The sequence below is a fragment of the Orcinus orca genome, chromosome 3, assembly GCF_937001465.1.
Source record: "Orcinus orca chromosome 3, mOrcOrc1.1, whole genome shotgun sequence".
Taxonomy (NCBI): Eukaryota; Metazoa; Chordata; class Mammalia; order Artiodactyla; family Delphinidae; genus Orcinus; species Orcinus orca.
The window spans coordinates 94,417,837-94,441,767 of record NC_064561.1 but is presented as its reverse complement, the minus strand read 5'-3'; the positions used below and the strand labels follow the sequence as shown (position 1 = coordinate 94,441,767).

General features: G+C 38.3%; 1 protein-coding gene across 2 annotated transcripts in view; it reads left to right on the top strand.

Annotated features, from left to right (window-relative positions):
- CAMK4 (calcium/calmodulin dependent protein kinase IV) overlaps window positions 1–23,931 on the top strand; it is a 214,553-nt gene that overhangs the window by 111,701 nt on the left and 78,921 nt on the right. The gene's annotated exons all lie outside the window — the stretch shown is intronic.

The window sequence follows — 23,931 nt, the reverse complement described above, 5'->3', positions numbered from 1 at the left end:
TTTAGAGTTTCCAGGTAAACTTTGCTTTGTATACCTGTCATGTTTTCAGATATATATGTACATTTATATAATCTCCAATCACAATTTAATATACTAGAAAAGGTTGCTATTTAAAAATACCTAAATGAAACACAAATAGATGCATTTGTTAAAGAAGTCATCAGCTTCTAACTTGATTTTCAAATGGTGGGTTTACTTCAGTAAAGTACAACCAGGCAAATGCTAATGTATCTGGGACTGAACCTGCTCATCGAAGAAGTTCATATTTGAACAAGAAGGAAGGATTTTGTTTTCGGATTTTTTTTTTTCTTGCCCTAAGCTTGTAGGTGAGCTGAGGGGGCAAAAGTTACTTAGGCTTATCTCCAATAAGTAAGAAATGCTAAGGTGAGAGTTCAAAATACAAATGTCAGCATGTAATACTGGCATTTTTATACTCCCTGTGCCCCAGAGAATATTTGTCATTGTAATGCCCTACTTATACTTTCTGTCCTTAGGTAATTTCTCCTTATAAAACCACAAAAAGACAACATATTCTTTTATAGCAAATTCTTCCTTTCTCAAATTTTATGTGAACAAATATGTGAAATATATATATTTCTGAAAACCCAGATGTAACATATGCTGAGGAGAGACATACTGTAACTTTTGAAGTCAAATAATACCTCTTTGAGGCCAAGGGATTTTTTTTTTCTAAAGTCAGCTTAATATCACCAACTGTTTATGTATTGTCTGGCACAGGTAAATTTTAGACTCTCATATAATGAAGAAGAGAATAATGGCACAATGTTTTCAGTCAAGTAGAAGTAGAATGACATTTTCAAACAATCTGTTAGAATTTAACGCCACTCAAGCACCAAGAACAGTATAACTGAAGAAGGTAATAGTTTAAATGGCAATTGCTCCTAATAAGGTCTTTATTCTGGATTTCCTATTTGGTGTAGCCAATGATTCCAGAATGTAGAGGCAGCTTTTGATTGATAAGCTTTGGAGTTTTCTCTTAAATCAATTTCTTATAGTCATAAAATGTATTTGAACTAAGGATTATTAAGATTTCATGAAACAGAATTTCCTGTTAAACATCTGCTTTTCATGAAAATATATTGGCATGCTTTAGCAGTAGTGACACAAGAGATGTTTTTGGACTTGGTTGTATCATTTCTTGCTGGTTAAAAAATTGTCAGTAAAATTTGTGTGTGATTATTTTATTTTCATAGTTGAGGAAACTTTGAAAGGCACTAACTATATAAACATCTAGGAAAATGAGTATTCAGAAATGACTTGTGAATGCTCAGAATCCCAAAGGACAAGGGGCTGGTTTAGAGAATATTTGTTTATGTCAAAAATCTTTTGAATGAATTGGAATAAGAGAGAAGTGAAGACACTTGGTGGGTTCATGACTTTTATTCATTGAGAAAGTAAAGCTCTGATTTGCCCTCCCTGTCTTCTCTCCTCCACCTCTGTTGTGGAAACATCTTGTTCAGAAGACAGGCACGAAGAAAATGTGGACGGGAACCAAGTGTCAGATGGAACTGCAGAACGATGTAGTAAGGCAGATGTTGTCAAACACAGTTACTGTTGTACCAAATGGAATGAGAGAAATCCCCTGGAGAAACCTCAGTTTTTAACATAGATGGAATTCCCAGCATTGTCTCCTAGAATCAACCATGCCCAGAGATGTATAAACAAGAGGAATAGCAGGCAAAACCTCAAAGAGAAATTGCCTCCAGTGTTTAATTCTATATAGGTCATGAAGACAGAACTTCCTTATCCAAATGAAATGAATGAAGCCTATGATCTTATTTTAAGACTAAGAATCTATTTATGGAGGAAAAGTGATGTAGGGGAAACAAAGTATTCTTCTAGCAAATTCAGTTAAAGATCTGCTCTTGACGGGGAAAGTGAGCTTCAGAAAACTGGAATGATCTGTGTAATCTATTTATTAGATTGAGCCACATAAAACTTCATCTATTAAACTATTCTTGACCTATAAAAAATGACAATTTTATGTGGTTCAACTAACAACTTTGGGGCTACTATACCACTTCATGGGATAATTCCTTGGGTCCTCATTTTATGATTAGACCCAAACTTAAGAGGTTTGAAAGATTATCTGTCTACATCTGTTTGTCTGTCTATCATCTATCAACTATCTGTAAGAATTTCATAGGGCTGATGTAATAAACTACCATAAACTGGATGGCTTAGAACAATTAAAATTTATTCTTTTACAGTTTTGAAGTCTAGAAGTCTGAAATCAAGGGGATGGGACGGCAAGGTTGATTCCTTCTGAGGGCACTGATGGAGAATTTGTTCCATGCCTCTCTCCTAGCTTCTGGTGACCATCAGCAATGCTTGATGTTCCTTGACTTGTCATTGCATCACTCTAATCTCTATCTTCATTGTCACATGGCAGTCTTCTCCCTGCATGTCTTCATATCATGTTCCCTCTCTGCATGTCTGTGTTCACATTTCCCTCTTCATAAAAGGACACCAGTTCTATTGGATTAGGGGCCCACCCTACTCCAGTATGACCTCATCTTAAATTAACTACCTATATTTACAACAACTAATTCCCAGATAAAGTCACATTTTTAAGGACTAGGGGGTTAGTACTTCAACATATTTTGGAGGGGGGAACACAATTCCATCCAAAATCCTATCAAAAAAAGAGGACCTCTAAGGTGAATTTCAAAATATTCCACTCAATAATCTATCTGAAGTTGAATAAAACTTTTATCACATTCAAGAAACTAATAAACATAAGAAAACCTATCCATTTTATAGGTGATTAGATTCATATATAAATGTTTTTAAGTCCAAGAAAATTTCCCTATCTCTTCCACAAGTTAATTATTTGATAACAATAATCCTCTTCCCCAGGATCTGTTTAAAAGCTGTTTCAGGACAGTTTACCCAAAATTTATTTTGTGGCAATATTATGTTCCTTTCTCATAGCTTAATATTTTAGGAAGGATTTAGTTTACATTGGCAGTAAGGGACTTATTCCCCCTATAAAACACCCTGATTGTCATTAACAATCCATTAAGCACTCATATGTCTGAGTGATAGACAAAGACTCTAATTTATCCATAGGAAGATAGACTAAAGCATCTACTCTTATGGAGAAATCCACATTCCATTGGTTGTCAAGTACAGGACAGAATTAATACTGATAATAAACATAAAGTAGCTTGTTATGTTCAGACAGTTGGGTATTTTGGCTAATAAAATATCCTTGTGGGAACTTAACATGTAATTATAATAAAAATATTTTAAATTACCATATATTTTATATGTGGATATAATACCATGTTCTTTATCTATAGACAACTACAATTTCTAGAATTAGAATACATTAAAATACATATCGACCAACATCATTAATGTCTGCAACTTATGTTCAGATAGTTCACAATGAAAGAAAAGTGTGAGTGTGTGTATGTGTGTGCACATATAGGGAGAGAGAGAGAAAAAAAAATATGGCAAAAATCAATAGTTATTAAATTTAGGACAGTATACTAGTATCCATGCTAGATTTTAGAATTTCAGTATATGAGAAAATTTGAGTTAAACCAAACTTCAACATTGAGATCCTGTTCAACATAACTTTTCTCTGGACATTCAGAAAGCATTAAAAGATCTTACAGTTTCTAAATGTCCTGATAAACACCAGTGACTCTCTATTATAGATGTATTGAAGTGCCAGAAAACAGAAAATGATAATTGAACCAACTTTTTACTATACTGAAAATCCTGGACTTTTCCAGAAACAGTATCCATTTGTCTCATCATGTCATTAATGAGGATAAAGCTTTGAGGGCAGTGAGGGTAAACAAGAGAGGAAAATGAATTGAAGGGCTCTTCTGGTTGTTTATTTTTTTTAATTTTTTTCCACATAGTATTAGAGATCCTTGGACTGAAGAACTCATCAAGTCACTAGGAGTGCCATACCTACTCTCCTCCTGGGAAAGGTGACCCATTTTGTAACTTTTTATTTTAAAACAGTTACAGATTCACAGGCAGTGCCATTTTTGTTGCCCATAAATACCTCATTACCTTGTATGTAATTGGCTTGCAGATATCAGTGAAACTTTTACTGTGAACTTTGTAAAACGAATCCAGGGTGAAGGAAACAAGGCTTCCTTTTTTCCTTCACTCATGAGCCTTTCATCATCTCCGTTTTATGCAATATTTAGAAGAAATTGAAGTAGAGTAGAAAGATTTTCTAAGCTGCGTCCTCAGATGAACAACTTTGGGGCGTTAAAAGATTCTGACAGACACGGGTAGTGGGACAATAAGTGATTTACAAGATGGGACCTTTTTATTGATGTTATTTAGTTACGTGACTTTTTAATATGCTGAACTTAAAACTGCACAGAAGGAAAATAATAGATTCAAGAAAATGTCAAAATTTGAACAGATTATGCAGATGGAACCTTCAGTCTGGACTGACTTTTGCTGAGTTAAATGGAATCACAACTTTTGAAGAATTTTGGTGATAATGGAGTCACTCCTTCAGGAATGAGTCACAGGCATTATCTCTTTTCCTAAGGAGTACATCCCCTAGGGTGTGTCTAAATAATCACACTTCAGGCCTATCAATATGGCTCATTTTCAGGAACTTATTGAGATTTAAGAAAATTATGATCATCAATCATTTATAGTGTCCCTGGAATTTTGAAGACAAATATTTGAATTCTAAAATCATGATGACATTTCTAGCCATGTGGCTCAACTCTTGAAAAAGATTGCATTCAGATTGCTATAAAATCCTTGCATGAAATACCCAGTATTGAGTCTAAGAATTAATCTCAGTGTGTAAATTCAGAATTTATGAGTCTGAGAGCCAATCTCAGTGTATAAGTTCAGAATGTATAGGTCTTCTGACTCTCCTTAAGAATGGCTATGTGGTTGTGGGGTAAGATCATGGGCTGTGGAGCCAGACAACTTGAGTTCAGGATCACTTCTGCCACTTACTACCTGTGTGACCCTACAACAGTTATGTAAATCTCTCAATCTTAGTTTCTTCATCTGTGAAATGAGTTTAAGAACATCTAGCCCGTGGCATTTTAGTAACAATTAAAATGAGATAACTTATGTAAAATATTTCTCAGCACCTAGGGAGCATGTAATAAATGGTGAACATTGTTCTTATTATTAATTGTAATGGGTCCACACAGATATTTTATATTATAATATTATCAGCTCATTCTGTGTAATTCTCATATTTTCATTAGCTTGATTGAAAACTAAGCAGTAAGCAGCACCAGACATATTGTATACTGCTGTATGAACAAACTAATTATATCATTTCTGGTCATATGACCTCATACTTAGACAAATCTTGGATGCCCGTGATTCCTAGATTTGGAACACTTTCAACCCTACTGCTCTATTCTGATTCTTGACATTGGAGCACTGTGACTTGATCCATAGTTTAGAAGCTCTTTTAGGTCTAAATTTTGTCATATTTTAGTTATTGTAATGTAAAGTGATCTATAGATTTCTGGAAAGGCTTTTCTTGAATAATTTAATTAGCATCCACCTAGTAAATGTTCCTAACTTTTATAAAATTTCCATTAAGTACTAAAGGATAAAAGAGGCCTTTTATCCTCCTCTCAGTTAGTTGAAGAGCCACACGTTGTGACTTGCTGATCATTCTATGAGTTAGTTTTTAATTTGTATTCATTTTTCCTTATGTTCTTATGAATTAGCTCTTTGAGTATGTAACTATGATGCTGCTGGAGACTTTGAAAAGTTGCTCTAGATCAAATTACAGAAGGTACACAGGCCTCCCTCAAATTCTTGGTAGTTGAATCTCCAGGATGTCTCCATTAGAGGAGTTTTCAGGTTTTTCAGTTCTGAAATAGAAATAATAACATTTATACCACTTGGCAAACTGAGGATTACCTGCTCTTGTCTCTTTCTGTCTAACCTTTGGGAACATGGAAAACTGATCACAGGCCATTCATTTTTCAATTTCTGTGATACACGTAAGAGAGATGGCTAGGTCAATCTGGGTTAAAGATATGCGTCTATTAAACACTGCTATAACTACTTTTAACAACTAATGGGTATGCTCTAGAAGTGAAGTCAGGGTCTCCCTTGGTCAGTGATGGAGAGGGGAATAATAAATCACTAGCTCAAATAGACTTGTTGGGCCCAACTGAGGTCTCAGAACACATTAAGGAAAGTAGCTTGCCGATAACAAGCTGTGTCAAGTGAAGTGAAACTTCTTCAAGCATTCTGTCAGTTGGAACCTATTGATTTTCATAGGGACTATTAAGCCAGGTTTCCTGGAATAGGAATAGGGATATTTCTATTCAGTTTGTGACAAGTATATGTCTACAAGAGAAGAGAGGTAGCAGGGTGGAATGTTAAAATCTTGGCCTGATTTGTATGCTTTACCGTTCAAAGATCCACTTGGAAGTCTGAACATTCTTGCAGAGAACTAGTCGTTGCAGTTTGATTTGTTTTCTTGCTTGATAAAAACGCTGCTAGAATCTGTCACAATTCAGCTCACTTATCTATCCTCTCATTTTATTGATCTTTCACAGGCATTTTGTTGCCTTTTAAAAAGTAAACATAATTCAGAGGCAAGCTGATACAAGGGAAGTAGGGAGAGAGAGATTGAGAATATAGGCACTGGCCTGTGTGCTATTACCCAGAAAGAAACATACTTTGCAGTTACACCATCTGCTCAAGTTATCACACTTAACCCTCTAGTACTTTCTTTTTTTAATTTTATTTATTTTTGGCTGCGTTGGGTCTTCGTTGCTGCACACGGGCTTTCTCTAGTTGCCGTGAGCGGGGACTACTCTTCGTTGTGGTGCACCGGCTTCTCATCGCGGTGGCTTCTCTTGTTGCGGAGCATGGGCTCTAGGTGCACGGGCCTCAGTAGTTGTGTGCAGGCTCTGTGGCTCACGGGCTCTAGAGCGCAGGCTCAGTAGTTGTGGTGCACAGGCTTAGTTGCTCCACGGCATATGGGATATCCCCGGACCAGGGCTCGAACTTGTGTCCCCTGCATTGGCAGGCGATTCTTAACTACTGCACCACCAGGGAAGTCCCAACCTTCTGTTACTTTTACAAGTAGTGAGTGGTTGGATCTAAAGTGATCTTCACCCTTTATATGAAGCCTATGGAGGCAAAAAGGAGGTGACTAGCCCAAACCAGAGGAAATCTTAGGAAGAGCTTATGTTACCATACCCTAGTAGAAGAAAGAGACTAGAAACTTCTCAGAGAACTGAGTGGGAAAGGCCTTGTAACCAAAGGAGAGGTGCGGGGCAGCAGGAAAGTTGAGAGGAGCCCAAGGAGATCAGAGTTGGGGAGTGGTGCCTGATGGACCACAACCAGGAAAGCTGAGAAGGAACACAGATCAGCCTCAAAGCAAACTTAGGATTCCTATCTTAGTGAGAAGGGGAAAAGCTATAATCTTAGTGTTAACAGGGAAAAACATTTTAACAAATTTTTATTTTTATATTTCTTTATGGTACAAAGTTGAATGATGATCAAATCTGTGTTCATCCAGACAATGTAAGAAGAGCGGAGAGAAAGAAGGCTAAGAGAAGATTAAGTCCTGAAACTCCAAAACCATTAATTTGCTGAAAGAGAGAAAATGAATGACTGTGTGCAAAGGATATTGATTAGAAGAGATCCAAATAATTTTCAGTATTGAATTAGCTTAACAACAGCTTTTTTTTTAAAGTAAGCATTTTCAAATCACCATATGCCACTCCAGCAATTTTAACAGTAAAGAAGCATAATGCTAATAAGAATGGGACCCACACTTAATTATTCAACAATATGTAGTAGCCCCTTTCATATGTTAATGCAACAATGCCTCATGGGACTGTTTTACTTAAGGGAGTTTTAGAGAAGGGATGTTTCCCCAAAGGACACAATAGCATGGAGAATTTGAACGCAGGACTTTTGAGTCCCAAATCTGAGCCCTTTCTATTGATACCAGCTAGGTCCTGAAAGACAAAAAAAAAACAAAAGTAAGGAATAAGCATGGCCCAGATATGGAACTGAAACTAGATGTTGCTCCTTGCTAATCTGATAAAGGATGAAAAAGCCTTTGTTGACACACAGACACAGAGAAGCTGAGTGCAGTTCAAGTCACACTGTGAGTGAGCAAGAGTTTCCTGTGTGCAGAGAAAACAAGCAACATATTTCTTTTCCAAATGTTATTAAAACTTTAGTTTAATGCATCTCAGTATACAATATCCACTAACAAATGAAAGAAGAATAACGAAGGAGTGTGTAATGTACAAAACATTGCCGGGTGTGGCTCTCTTTGCCTTTTGTCTTATGCGAAGGTAGGATGCAGTGATGGTCCCACATGCGGCTGTGTATATGGAGTTCCAGTTTGCTCTCTGCTCTAAGTGTCAGTATCACAGGGTACATTCAGTACATTCAAAGCTACTCATACTTATCTCTACCCCAGAAGTCTGAAAAATGTATCAAATGGATAGTTATATCTACGATGCTTTTTTCCCCACAGAATACCACACTGTCACTGGGAAGATTTTTGTTTGAAATTTTGAGATCAGAATAGTTTAGAACTGTTTTTCCCTCATAGCATCAGGACATATTTGGGTGTCATGATCAGTTTCAAAATCAAAGTGGATCCAATATTACTGTCATCATCTTTTAAATTTTGACGTATTTTATGAAGGGGAATGTGGATGAGTGTCACGATTTACCTACCATATTTATATCTGCAAAAAAAAAAAAAGAAATTTAAGTATTCTTTGTGTTCTATGATGATTAAAATTCTTCCTGAATCTGGTACCAACTGGATATCTGGGGGGAAAAGTACTTAAATTTTTCAGTCAAAGATATCTTCGTTTTTTACAGTTTAAGAGTCTCTTTTAGTTTAAAAGAATTTCTTTAGAGTAAATATTCAGTATAAATTCAGCTCTCTCTCAGAGCTGTTTCTCCCTCACTCTGTTCTTGCCACATTGGCTTCTGGGTTCAAGGGCAGCTACGTAACACATGGGAGCATGGTCTCTACAGTGAGGATAAAGCAGCCATGCACCATAGCCATCGCCAGATGCTTACTACATTAGAGACAGGGTTAGGCAAGGGCATTAGCAGCTATAGACAGCTGGGGAACACATCATGGGGTTGAATAATGATCAGACATTTAGAGACAGGACCAGACCAGCCCACTGCATGGATCATAGGCCCCTTTCCACTGCCCTCTCTGAGCCCTGACAGTCCTGGAAACTATCAAGAGAGAAAGCAATGGTAGGGCATTAGCATGGAATGTATGCATATCTACCCAATTAGTCATACATGGAACTTTTATGCTCTGAACCGTTTAATCCAGAAGAGATTTAAGGACAGGCTGTTGGGAGTGCATTGAGGAGATGCATGTTACTGTAAAGAAAAAGACTTTTGAGAAGGACTGAGCTGACATGCTTTAGTTATTGATTTCTGGAAACATCTGAACTCTTCAGAAAAAATGAAGCTCTGGGTTAAGATGTTAAGATGCTTCCTCACCAAGGAAGGCAAATCCAGACTTATACAACGAGAAACAGCTACTGCTGTCGACTTAAAAAAAATGCACAACGTGAGAGTTGTGAGTCAAGTTTTATTTGGGGCAAAATGAGGACTATAGCCCGGGAGACAGCATTTCAGATAGTTCTGAGAAACTGCTCCAAAGAGGTAGGGGGGAAGGTCAGTGTATATGTGATTTTGGTAAAGGGGGAGTATATACAATCAAGCAGATATTTTTTGCAGAAGGTTTCTGCTAGTCACGAGGAGAATTGGGCTCATAAAATCAAATCCTGAAAATATCTAACTATCTGAAGACCTGTTCTGCCAGTTTTCCCAGAGCACAGAGTTTCTCATTTCTGCTCTCCACCCTGAACTCCTTTCAGGGGGTGTTGAAAATCAGCAGCTGCAGCAGCACATGATTTAATCCTTGTAGAGGTAGTTGACAAGTGCCAATTTGTTGTTGACACTGCCGTGGAACAAAATCAACAAGGGAATTTTATTTCAAACCTTAAATCATTAAGATTTCTTGTATCTCTTTCCTATTCCAGCCCCAGAGCATTATTATATCACTTTTAGGGTCATTTAAAAGCATTTTGTGTCTACAGCCTGTTCTTTTCCTTTCTTTAAGGAAGTTTTTAGCATTTTTGAACAATATTAACCAGGGTATCTGAAAGTCTTAATTGTCTTAGAACATCAAGGAGCTAAAGCTTCTAAGATTGTCTAGGTGTTCCCCTATTCAAAGCTATCCTCAGTAAGGGATTCAACCCCAAGATGTAACTGATGAGACTTAAATGCTAATATTTCCAGGAGTACTTTTTGGTTTTGTTATTTGATAGGTTACAAAGTCATAAGCTTCTTGAATATGTAAATTCTCAGTTTAGTATCTCATAGATGATCACTTAGTTTTAGGATCAAAGGGAGATCTCAGGGCCTTGAAAATATATGCCCCTCACTTCAAATGGTTTGGGAATTCTGCAACCGAGTCATTGCTGTCCAACTGAAAGCAATATAAAATGAGAACTAAATATTGCTGTTTTCATGCCTTCTTGGTAATTTTTAGAGTATTTTGAAAAGTACTGCCTTGACCATGTGAAAACAACTAAAAAGAATGAAAAAGAAATGATGAATTTGTTTCAGTTCTATTAGAACTTGAATGTCTATAGGACCTGGCTGATACTCAGGTCTGTAGTAACCCAGGTGTGACCCTGATGGTCAACAGTAATTAATAAACATAAGAAATGGCCTTAAAACTTCCATGGAGCTTAACCACAGTAGTTCAGCTCTCATCCCAGTCTTGAAAAAAAGGTGAAGGAAGGTGTTTAAATTCGAATGCAAATAGGCACCAATCCCCCTCTTTGATTACCATTCAGCAAGAAGATTATATTGGACGTAGTTTAAGATTTTAATGAAGTTGTCTTCCACACTTTTAGGGAAAAAAAGATAAAGCTATATTTTCACGTATATTAGGCATTTTTCCTTTCTAGGGCTGGAATACCCTCATAAATACTTGTATTTCTACACTTTGTTTTAGTTGGATTAATTTTTATGTGAAGACAGAAAATTGGAAATAGAAGACTAGAAAATATTTACCTTACTTTTACAAATTCTTTCAGGAAAGGCACTGAACATCTACCATGAGCCAGGAGATTTCGTATATATTCTCATTTAATCCTTACAACAATAACATGGTAGGGTAGCCATTATTATCCCCATCTTATCCATGAAGAAATTGAAATAATCCTCACATAGGATAAGAGACTTTATGAAGGGCTCTAAATGGTAGGGCCAGAATTCAAATTGCATTTTTTTAAAAAGTACAACCAAGGATGTTCATTACAGAATGATTTATATTAGTAACAAAACGTAGGCAGTTGTAAGTGTCTAACCATAGGATAGCCATTAATGACACGGGGACATTAGGAAGCTCTTTTTTACGTTCTGCTTATGAACATTGGGTATTCATAAAACTTTATGGTATTTTCAGTGAACACTGTAAGAAACAAAATTGTATTTCCATATTTGAAATATATAAGGAAATATGCACAGTTTTAAAAACTGAAAGGAAGTAAACCAAAATGATAATGATAATGTTACAATGGTAGATATGGTACTCACTTTTATTTTTTTATATTTTATATATTTTTTTTAAAGTGGCTGATACCTTTATAAAAATTTATATATGTGTTTATTTTCTTCCAGCCCTGGCAACATGAACATAAAAGAAAATTTGGGAGGCTAACATTATATTCATTTTTTGTAAGCACCTGATATCAATTTCTTTTTTGCATGGATTTGACCATGCAGGTACTGAAGTCACCTCATTGGGGAATATGTGAATAGGAACCCAGCAAAGCTTTTCTTTTGAACTGTCCCTTGACTGGCACAAAGACAAAGCAGAAAATTCGTAGCTGCATCCCTAGAATTCTCTGCTTACCGAGGATCTCACTTCTCCTTCTTTGGGAATGCATAGTATACTCCAGTTCTCACTCTTCTGTTGTCTAATTTTCATCATTTCACTCTCATTTAATCTCTTCTGTGGTTATGTTTGATACACAGCATGTACCACACAAATTAAAGGCAAAGTGTGCTGGTTGAAGAAGAAGCTGTGAAAGCTCTATATACTGTGAGGAGTATCAGTACCTGCTGCAGTGGATTTAGAAAGTCAGTAACTTCACCAGAGCTTTTGTTAATTATATTTCTTGGAGCATTCCCCATTTACCCATGGGAGAGTGCAATCTTGAATAAGTGGTATAGTGACCCTTTGTGGCTCACAATTTAGAAATCACAAGCTATTATCTGTGTAGGCTCTAGAAGATCTGGGTACTTAGCTCTGCCTGTGAGACAGGCATTCTCCACTCCATTGGTGTTGATAACATGACAAAAATGTCATACGGATTTGAATGGCAGGAGAAGTGACTAACCACATCTAATCTCATCTAACCAGAGCTGTTAAACCAGGGATTTTTTCCTTTGAGCCCCCAACCTTTTGTATTCAAATACTAGTACCATCCTTCATTTATTTATTCTATAAATTTATATACCAGGTGTTGGTAAATAACGCTGGCGGTACTAATGTGTAAAAAATGGACAAGCCCTTGCTATCATAGAGCTTATGTTCTGGTGGAAGAAACAAATAATGAATTTGTAACTAAATGGTAACATACATTTGTGTAAATTTTATAAAGGGATTAGAGTGATGATTATGTTATGCGTATATGTGTATGTGTGTTTAGCTACCTTTGATGCAGTGACCTGGGAAGGCCTCTCATTTGTTTTCTGAGTGAAGTGAGAAGGTCTAGTGGAAGAGGGCGTGGCAAGTGTGAAGGCCTTGGAGCTTGGTCTGGGAGTTGAGTGGCCTGTTTATAGAGAGAAAAATGACATTAGCTCAAAAGGGTGAGGCCACCCCATCCTGAGTTTTAAGACCTTGGTAAAGAGTTTGCATTTACTCTTAGAACAGTGGGATGCCAACATTTAAGTTGGAGAGTGACAGGATCTGATTTACATTTTAAAGATATCACTTTGTCTGCTGTGTGCAGAGGGGATGATTGCAAAGACTAAGAATCAAAGCAGGGAGACTAGTTAGGAAGTATTAAAATACTTCTGCAGCCTTTAAAGTAAGTCAGACCAAAATGGTGACATGGTATAATTAATTTCACGTGAAGAAGGGAGTGATCAAATATATCGAATGCTGCTGACAGAGTAAGATAAGATCAGAAAAGTAGTTAGTCTCCTCCAAGGAGACCACTGATTTCTTCTATAAAAGCAGTTTTGGAGGAGTTCTTGGGGTGATGCCAGATTGAATTTCACTGACAAATATATGGGGAAAGGGAGGAGGAAGTGGAGAAAACGCAGAGGCAGCTCTGGAGAGGTTTTCTGCTAAGGGGAGCAGAGCTACGCTTTGGAAGCAGGAAGAGGGGTGAGGGACTGAAGGGTGAGATCTTTTTAAAGATAAGAGATATTAAATGAAAGTTACCCCCATATATTCTTAATGCCAGGGAGAGATCCAGAGATGAAAGAAATAGGAGAGAGAGGTGTATAAAATATAATGTCCTTTCTACTTTATATATCATGTTCTCTTCCCTTTTTTCTCTCCCTCTGTTAAGCCAAACCTGTTTCTAGAGAACGTCTGGCATCAGCCAGATCTTTTGTATAAACTTTGTTCAGCTTGTTATCTATCCCAGGAATATTTTAAGCCTCCTTCATTCACTGTCAAGTAAAAGACTGTTCCCCGTGAAAGAATTTCTAGCATCTGTGAGCAGGAAGTCTTATACTTTAGACTCTAAGAATGAAGGAGGAGAGGTTACCTCCTTTGGAAGAGCTGCTGTCTTCTGAACCTACCTGATTTACAGAGGTTTCAGGTTCTGAAAGACAAGTGTTTTTCTTTCTGGGTTGAGCTTCTGAGAGCATTTTTGTCTTCTTTAATTCGATCCCAATCCTTGGGATCCTCCTCCATTGGAAAGCTCTACTTTTCCCCTTTTTGCCTCCCAGATGTTTTAGAGTCTGCAGAGAGTAGGAAGTGGCTATTACGGAACTACCAAAGAATACTGTTTCACAATTTTCAAAGCCAAGCTTATCTGAGTGAAATGCTTATTAGTCTTCTCATACTGGTCAGAACCATATTGGCATTATACTAGTCTTGTTAAATGTAAAACAGAATACTGGTTTCTCTACAGTTTACTTTTTCTCTCGGTCCCACCCCACCATGTCTATTGCTCATCACTGCCTCCACCTCTGAACCGTCACCTCCTCTGTGTAGCTGCCCCTACCGTTCTCCTCTCCATTGAGTCCAAAGTCACACGGAAATACCTGGGAGAAGAACATTCAAGACAAAGAACTATCAAGTACAAAGTGGAAAGGCTCAGAAGTGGAAATGATCTTGGCTTCTGGAAGGATCAATTCGATGATCAGTGAGCTGTAGTAAAAGGGGATGCATGGTAGGTGAGTTCAGTACAATGGACAGGGATATGATATTATTAGCATCTTTCTAAACCTATTTATTCACCGTTTCAGTAAATGGCAATATTATTCTACCCATTTCTCAGGTGGAAAAACAAGCAGTCAACCTTTGCATTTCTCTTTCTCTTATACCCCATAACCAGTCCATCTTCAAATACTGTTGGTTCTTAAAAAAATGTTCATCTACTTCTTACTCACCTCCTTCATCACTAGCACCTGGGTCTAAGTCACCATCAACTCTCACCTGGATAACTGCCATAACTTCTTATTGAGTCTCTCTGATTTAACTCTTCCAATTATCCTCCCATTCTCATCCCTACAAGAGTCAGAGTATCCGTTTTTTGTTTTGGGGTTTTTTTTTTTTTCTGTTTCACTGCTTGGCCTGTGGGATCTTAGTTCCCCAACCAGGGATTGAATCCGGGCCCTCAGCAGTGAGAGCGCAGAGTCCTAACCATTGGACTGCCAGGGAATTCCCAAGCGTGAGAGTATCCCTTTAAAAATTAACTGAGGTCATGTCATTCCTCTCTCAAAATCTTCCAAATGTGTCTGACCTCTCTGATACAAAAATATCAAGTCCTTACCATGTTCAACCTGGCTTCTGGTCATTAGGAGACTCTGTCATCATCTACTGTTTTCCTCCTCTGTCACTTTCCTCTGGCTAAACTGGCCTCTTTGTTGGAGGCATAAGGGAGGAGAAATGGTTTGGACATAGCAATGAGTAGCAAAAAGGACACCCTGTCCTCCTTCCAGGCCCTATGGTACCTTTCCTACTGGCATGAAAACAAGTCACCACTTGGGAAGACCCTAAAGAAAGTAAGGTAGTCATGAGATGCCCAGGTTTCTGTTAGGTCAAGAAGATAAAGGAATAATCAGACTTGGCTAAAATTGTGTAGTTGTTGGAGATATTAGCCTCAGATAGGAAAAACTCAGTATTTTTCTCAGTGTCCCACATTTGATTTTTGCATTTTCAAATAGCAGTTCCTAGCTTTCAAATCCTTGTAGGCTAAAACTATCATTCTTGAATTTAACAAAGCTCCAGTTGTCAAGTCTTTTCACCACGCATGTTAGTGCCAGCATGTACTTGTTGATATGTCAGAAACCAGGATGCTAAATTAAGCAGAAGCTATGCAGGAAAGAATTGTGAAAATTTAAAGGTATGTGTCTGCTTATTTACCCATTAATAATTTACATTTTGCCTCTTTCCACAAAGGATTTGAGGAGCACAGTTCTGTACTTCACATCATGTTCGTTGGTCATTGTTAAAACCAAAAATGAGCCTAAGAAGCCAGAGAAATATTGAAGTTTCAGAGTCCGGACAGATCTAGACCACATCTGAGATAGCCAAGAGGATCAAGACCACCAGAAATCTGGTGCTGTAGTCCCTCTCCTTTTCTCCAGTTCATTCACCACCTCTGTCTCTATCCATCATTCTCACATGCAGAAACTGGTTTTCCTTTTTCTTCCCCCTTAATTCCTCATTACTTTCTTCTCACATATTTTTCAATTCTTCCTGCTTTTCTTCCCTCAACCTTTCCAGTCCCAGCACAGGAGTATATTTGCTGTGTATCTCAATGAAGGGCCCACATTTCATCAACTTTATTCCAATGGTGAGCTTTTTTCTCTGATGTTACTCTAAAATTATACCTCTTATCCATTTCTCTTTCTCCCCTCATGGAGGCAGACAGCAAAGTTGGGATTTCTTTCAATATTAAGGAATCTTGATTTCCGTGGAGGTTTAAAACTGTACAAATCTGTATAATCACTCTTATTAAATTATTTAGTTTTTTTCTTAAATGATTTTATGAGGATGAAAGGGTGTATTTCTTTGAATATTTAGGGTATTTCAAATAGGGGAGCTAAAATAAGGCTTTACAGAAAAAGCCCACGTGTCCAAGCCATTTTATCATTATCCATTTCATACTGGCAACTAGAACAATGGCACAAAGAATGTAAGTGGGAGACAAAGCTCTTTCTGATGGGCAGTAAAATACAGCAAATTAGAAAAGCAGAACTGTGGTCCCACTGCTGTCGATCTGGTTTTCCTGTGACAGATAAAAACTCAAGAGTGAACCGTGATTGGACAAAACTCTTACGGGCCTTCTTAGATTCCTTCCACCTGCCTGTCTTCCAGACCAGGGAGGGCTGGATTGCCTACTGGCCAATTCATGCAACTAAGCCAACCCAGACACACACCTTAAGTTTCTGGCTCTTCCGCCACTTCTAGATTTGAATGAGATATGATATCTGATGAGGAGGGATATGGCATTACAAGTGACTGCCAAAAAGACTACATATGCAACCCAGAGGTATGAAAAAGTTAACACCACAGGGCCAAAATTCACCAGTGGGAAACAGGAGGAGGTTCCTGGGCAGGTAAATTCCCTCTCTTTCTGCCTTTCCATGAACTTCTTCAAGGCATGGTGACCTTGTATAGCTCCTCTAGGGAAGTACTGTGTGCCAGTTGGATACAACTACCCATGTGACCTGCTGTGTCTTTACAGCTCAATGTAGCCAGTGGGCTTACTGCACTGTGTCACCTCTTACCTTGCTGCATTTCCCTTTTTCCTCATTCTCACTGCATTGGGTTTGCACATTCCAAATAAAATACCTGAATGTTAATCCTCGCCTTACATTAGTTTTCTGGGAAACCTAAGTTAGAATGTTAGTAATGTGTATTTTTATAATTGAAAATTGTTAGTAATTAAAAACTACCATTCTTCAAGTTATTTTGTACATAGTGAAGGTGTATTTTATGGATTTCAATATTGTTGTAATGTTGACTTGTTAAAGCCATCTGTTCGTGCTTCTGAAGATGCTAATTATAGTAGCTCTTGAAGCTAATTTCAAGTGGCAATAATGACTGTTCAGGTAGCTGCCCATTGATTCTTGTGGCTTGCTTAACAGTTATTTTCTAGGAAAACAACACTTATTCTGAATGGCAGTGCCAGTGCTCAGACCCTATCCTGACCTACCCAGGTAATTGGAAGGGGAAGTCAGAAGTAGGAAGGAAACAATAGCTCCTGGAACCAGAGAAATATTGAGAAGATATCAGATGAAATGGCTGTCAAGACGCACACCGGTGTGACCTCCAAGACATGACACCTTTGGAGGAACCACCCCCAAAGTCCGGCTGCCTAGGAATCTCTAGACTTTGTTTCAAAAAGATGACAAATTATACTCAGCTAATCTCTCTGGGAAGGATTTTCAGACCTCAGCCTTGTCTTGTCCTTGGCTTCTCGGTCATTTATCTGCCTGCTTTTTTGTCCACTTCTCCCTCTCAACTTTACCCCCTGCTGGTTTCCTTGGTTGTCATTACTTTGGCTTCTAGTCCAGATTTTGTCACTCAGTTTACTCTCTGTGGATTGATGGTTTTTAATACCCCGTTTTTCTCTAACTTCCTTCTTCTTCGATTCTTCTCAGGCTCCACTTAAGTCATGACCTGCATTCAACCTGGGCTCCAGCATTCAGAGCAGGAAGGAGACTGCATTCACATTTTTCTTTCATTTAAATTATTACTACAGTTTTGTTCTTTTTTTTTTTTAAAGAAGATGTTGAGGGTAGGAGTTTATTAATTAATTAATTTATTTTTGGCTGTGTTGGGTCTTCGTTTCTGTGTGAGGACTTTCTCTAGTTGTGGTGAGCGGGGGCCACTCTTCATCGCGGTGCACGGGCCTCTCACTGTCGCGGCCTCTCTTGTTGTGGAGCACAGGCTCCAGACACGCAGGCTCAGTAGTTGTGGCTCACAGGCCTAGTTGCTCCGCAGCATGTGGTATCCTCCCAGACCAGGGCTCGAACCCGTGTCCCCTGCATTAACAGGCAGATTCTCAACCACTGCGCCACCAGGGAAGCCCCCACAGTTTTGTTCTTTTCTTTCTATTTTCTGTTTTCAAATGTATAATGTTAAGTCTTCTGGAGTACTGGTTCCCAAACTTTTGGGCTTCAGGAGCCCTTTTTACTCTCCAACTTACTGAGAATCCCAAATAGCTATACACATTTAATATATTAGAGATGAAAGAATCTCGATATAATAGAGCAGGGGTCCCCAACCTCACGGCCGCAGACCAGTACCTGTCTGCGGCCTGTTAGGAATGGGGCCGCACAGCAGGAGGTGAGCGGCGGGTGAGCAAGACAAGTTTCACGTGCCGCTCCCCATCGCTCGCATTACCACCTGAACCATCTGCCACTTCCCCACTCCCACATCTGTGGAAAAATTTTCTTCCATGAATCCAGTCCCTGGTGCCAAAAAGGTTGGGGACTGCTGTAATAGAGATTAAAGAATTTTTAAGTATTTATTAATTAATTAAAACTATAACAGTAATAAACCCAGTATGTTTTAACATAAATAACATTTTTAATGAAAAGTAACTATTTTCCAAAATAAAAAAATACTTAGAAGAGTGGCATTGTTTTGTAAATCTCTTTATTATCTGGCTTAATAGAAGAAAGTTGGATTCTCATCTGCTTCTGCATTCAATATGTTGTTTTGTTTCAAGTATAGGAAAAACTCTAGCCTTACCCAGATGTGCAGTTGGAAAAGGGAGAACCTCATACATACCCTGAGTGAGTCTTAGGGACCCGGAACGTCCTCTGATCACACTTTGAGAACCACTGATCTGGAGTATAGTGGGAAAATAATTACCCTTTTCAAAATTACCTTTAAAGAAAAATTAATTCTGAATTAAAAATAAATAACTACATTAGAAGATTACTAGTCCAAATAATCTAGTATGTTATGAATATTTCCATAGTTTACTTTCAAAGAAATAATTTTTGAAGGCATCCCAATATTTAATGTGTGACATAACATGATAAAAAATAAATTTGCTTAAAATTCATATTTGTATTAAAAAGTTTTTGTTTACTATGTCATATGAAAAAATTAAAGGATCTCTCTGACACTTATTTTATATGGATCAAAAACATACAAAAACAAGGTGGGTACTTCCCTGGTGGCTCAGTGGTTAAAAATCCGCTTGCCAATGCAGGGGACATGGATTCGATCCCTGGTCTGGGAAGATGCCACATGCCGCGGAGCAACTAAGCCCGTGTGCCACAACTACTGAGCCTGGGCTCTAGAGCCCACGAACCACAACTACTGAAGCCCAGGCGCTTAGAGCCCATGCTCCACAACAAGAGAATCCACCGCAATGAGAAGCCCGCACTCCGCAACGAAGAGTAGCCCCTGCTCGCCGCAACTAGAGAAAGCCCGCACACAGCAACGAAGAACCAACACAGCCAAAAATAAATAAATAAATAAATATTTGAAAAAAAACAAGGGGGGAAACCGTATATTACATAAACGCTAAATGTGTAGTGAAAAAAATATGTTTGAATATTAACAAATCTTAATTTAGAGACACCCATGTCCTTAAAATTTTTTTAAGCATCATGCAGTAATGTAAAATATATTTATTTTGTATTAGTGAGTAACTCCTTATTGTCCTGTGGAAGAGAAGATTGTGATAAAAAATAATCAGTATTCACTAATTTGTATGGAAACACAAAAGACCCCAAATAGCCAAAGCAATCTTGAGAAAGAAAAACGGAGCTGGAGGAATCAGGCTCCCTGACTTCGGAGTATACTACAAAGCTACAGTAATCAAGACAGTATGGTACTGGCACAAAAACAAAACTATAGATCAATGGGACAGGATAGAAAGCTCAGAGATAAACCCACGCACATATGGTCACCTTATTTTTGACAAAGGAGGCAAGAATATACAATGGAGAAAAGACAGCCTCTTCAATAAATGGTGCTGGGAAAACTGGGCAGCTACCTGTAACACTCCCTAACACCATACACAAAAATAAACTCAAAATTGATTAAAGACCTAAATGTAAGGCCAGACACTATCAAACTCTTAGAGGAAAACATAGGCAGAACACTCTATGACATAAATCACAGCAGGATCCTTTTTGACCCACGTCCTAGAGAAATGAAAATAAAAACAAAAATAAACAAATGGGACCTAATGAAACTAAAAAGCTTTTGCACAGCAAAGGAAACCATAAACAAGACGAAAAGACAACGCTCAGAATGGGAGAAAATATTAGCAAATGAAGCAACTGACAAAGGATTAATCTCCAAAATTTATAAGCAGCTCATGCAGCTCAATATCAAAAAAACAAATGACCCAATCCAAAAATGGGCAGAAGACCTAAATAGACAGTTCTCCAAAGAAGATATACAGATTGCCAACAAACGCATGAAAGAATGCTCAACATCATTAATCATTAGAGAAATGCAAATCAAAACTACATTGTGATATCATCTCACAGCAGTCAGAATGGTCATCATCAAAAAATCTACAAACAATAAATGCTGGAGAGGGTGTGGAGAAAAGGGAACCCCCTTGCACTGTTGGTGGGAATGTAAATTGGTGTAGCCACTATGGAGAACAGTATGGAGGTTCCTTAAAAACCTAAAAATAGAACTACCATATGACCCAGCAATCCCACTACTGGGCATATACCCTGAGAAAACCATAAGTCAAAAAGAGTCATGTACCAAAATGTTCATTGCAGCTCTGTTTATACTAGCCAGGATGTGGAAGCAACCTAAGTGTCCATCGACAGATGAATGGATAAAGAAGATGTGGCACATATATACAATGGAATATTACTCAGCCATAAAAAGAAACGAAATTGAGTTATTTGTAGTGAGGTGGATGGATCTAGAGTCTGTCATACAGAGTCAAGTAAGTCAGAAAGAGAAAAACAAATACTATATGCTAACACATATATATGGAATCTAAAAAAAAAAGGTCATGAAGAACCTAGGGGCAAGACGGGAATAAAGACACAGACCTACTAGAGAATGGACTTGAGGATACAGGGAGGGGGAAGGGTAAGCTGGGACAAAGTGAGAGAGTGGCATGGACATATATACACTACCAAATATAAAATAGATAGCTAGTGGGAAGGAGCCGCATAGCACAGGGAGATCACCTCAGTGCTTTGTGACCACCTAGAGGGGTGGGATAGGGAGGGTGGGAGAGAGGGAGATGCAAAAGGGAAGAGAGATGGGGATATATGTATATGTATAGCTGATTCACTTTGTTATAAAGCAGAAACTAACACACCATTGTAAAGCAATTATACTCCAATAAAAAAAATCTGTATTCACTGAATGATTCCTCTTATATGAGGCATCTAAAATAGTCAGACTTATACAAGTAGAGAGTAGGATTGTGCTTCCTAAGGGATAGGTGGAGGGGGAGATGGAGAGTTGTTGTTCAATGGGTATCACGTTACAGTTATACAAAATGAGTAAGTTCCAGAGATCTACTGTACAACATAATGTCCAGAGTTAATAATAAGGTATTGTTCACTTAAAAATTTGTTGAGGGTAGATTTCACATTAAGTGTGCTTACCCCCCGCCACACACACACATCACATACACACACACACAGCAAAGGGACACAGGAAACTTTTGGAGGTGATGGATATGTTTATTACCTTGATTGTGGTGATGGTAACATGAATCTATACACGTGTCCAAACTCACCACATTGTATACATTAATTACGTGTGGTTTTTTGTATACCAATTATACCTCAGCAAAGCTAGAAAAAAAATTAAAATTTTTAAAATAATTTAAAAATTATCATCTATATCCAAATTTTCCTCAACAGCATCTACAGAAGTGAAATGGAGTGTGAACCAAGAACTCTTTGGAAGAGATCTGTCAGTGTCATCTGCCTGTTTTAGCAATGCCCCTCTTTCTCAGAGCTCTCCCTTTTGATACAAGTAGAATGACTCTTGCTCAATAGCAAATTTTCATGAAGTATGTGATTTTTTAACTAGATAAAATAACTTTTATAGCGTTTTCCTCTAATACTACGTTACCCAGAGACCATGCTGTCAATATCCCATGTGTTGGGCTGTCTGATATCACTGAGTGGCCATCAGCAGCCCACATATCACACTAGCATGCGCACTTTAACAAGTCTTTCTTCATTTTATATTAACACTAGTGTGACTTTTTTGTTTTTTTAATAAATTTATTTATTTATGGCTGTGTTGGGTCTTCATTGCTGCGCACGGGCTTTCTCTAGTCATGACGAGCAGGGGCTACTCTTCGTTGCAGTGCGCGGGCTTCTCATTGCAGTGGCTTCTCTTGTTGCGGAGCACAGGCTCTCGGCACGCAGGCTTCAGTAGTTGTGGCATGCGGGATCAGTAGTTGTGGCATCTGGGCTTAGTTGCTCCTCAACTTGTGGGATCTTACTGGACCAGGGATCGAACCTGTGTCCCCTGCATTGGCAGGTGGATTCTTAACTACTGCGCCACCTGGGAAGTCTAATAGCATGACTTTTAATCGCTAATAATTTCAAAGTCTTTTAGAGTTAGCCCACTGTTTGAATGATAGCTGTATTTTGACTCACAGAAAAATGATCTTCCACTGAACAATGGAATTTTTAAAACAAAACTTGTTTACAACTTACATTCTTCTATCTTCTTATGGCATCTTCTAGAGGAGTCTTATGCCCAAAATTAGATTTTAATCTTCCTCTGAAAAAGATGATATTTTGTTTTTTCATATGCCCAGCATTGTTTAACATGAGGCTGAGCACATTAAAAACTACATTAGGGCTTTCCTGGTGGCGCAGTGGTTGAGAGTCCGCCTGCCGATGCAGGCGACATGGGTTCATGCCCCGGTCCGGGAAGATCCCACATGCTGCGGAGCGGCTGGGCCCGTGAGCCATGGCCACTGAGCCTGCGCATCTGGAGCCTGTGCTCCGCAACGGGAGAGGCCACAGCAGTGAGAGGCCAGTGTACCGCAAAAAAAAAAAAAAACAAAAAAAACAAAAACTACATTAGACCCTTACTATGTACTATACATTCATTACGTATACATTCAGGAGAGATCCTTGACTCCCCAGTTCCATGGAACACATTTTATCTTTTTTAAATAGATCAGATTTTTAGGCTTTCCTCTGCCTCAGACATTTAGAGAATATGATGAATGTTTTAGATCCTCTTCCCTCCCAGAAAACACATAGATCTGAGGAACTGCTTTATCCAAATCTCTACTCCAGGCTTTCATATTGAGTCATCATTTCCTTAGACCCCTTTATTTTCCTTCAGCTTACATCACTGATAGCATCACGCAACTCTGGATAACTTAAGTAGAAAAGGAGATTCAGTAGCTCACATAATAAGACAGCTCAAAGGGCAAACTAGCTTATGCAAAACTGAATCCAGTGGATTACATGGTCAGTGGTACTCATTCTTCATCTCTAGCAATGTTTTTCTCTGTGTTGGCTCCATTTTCAGTGAAGTGATCTCCATATGGTATCAAAAATGGTCCCTGGTAGTGGCAGACTCTATACTCTTGCTCTCACAATTTCAGAGGAAAAGAGAATACCTCTTTCTTGATTATATGAGCAATATTTGGGGGGAGGACCCAGATTGTAATGACTTGGATCTGGTGGATATCCCAGACTCAAGTCACTTTGGCCAGAGACGAG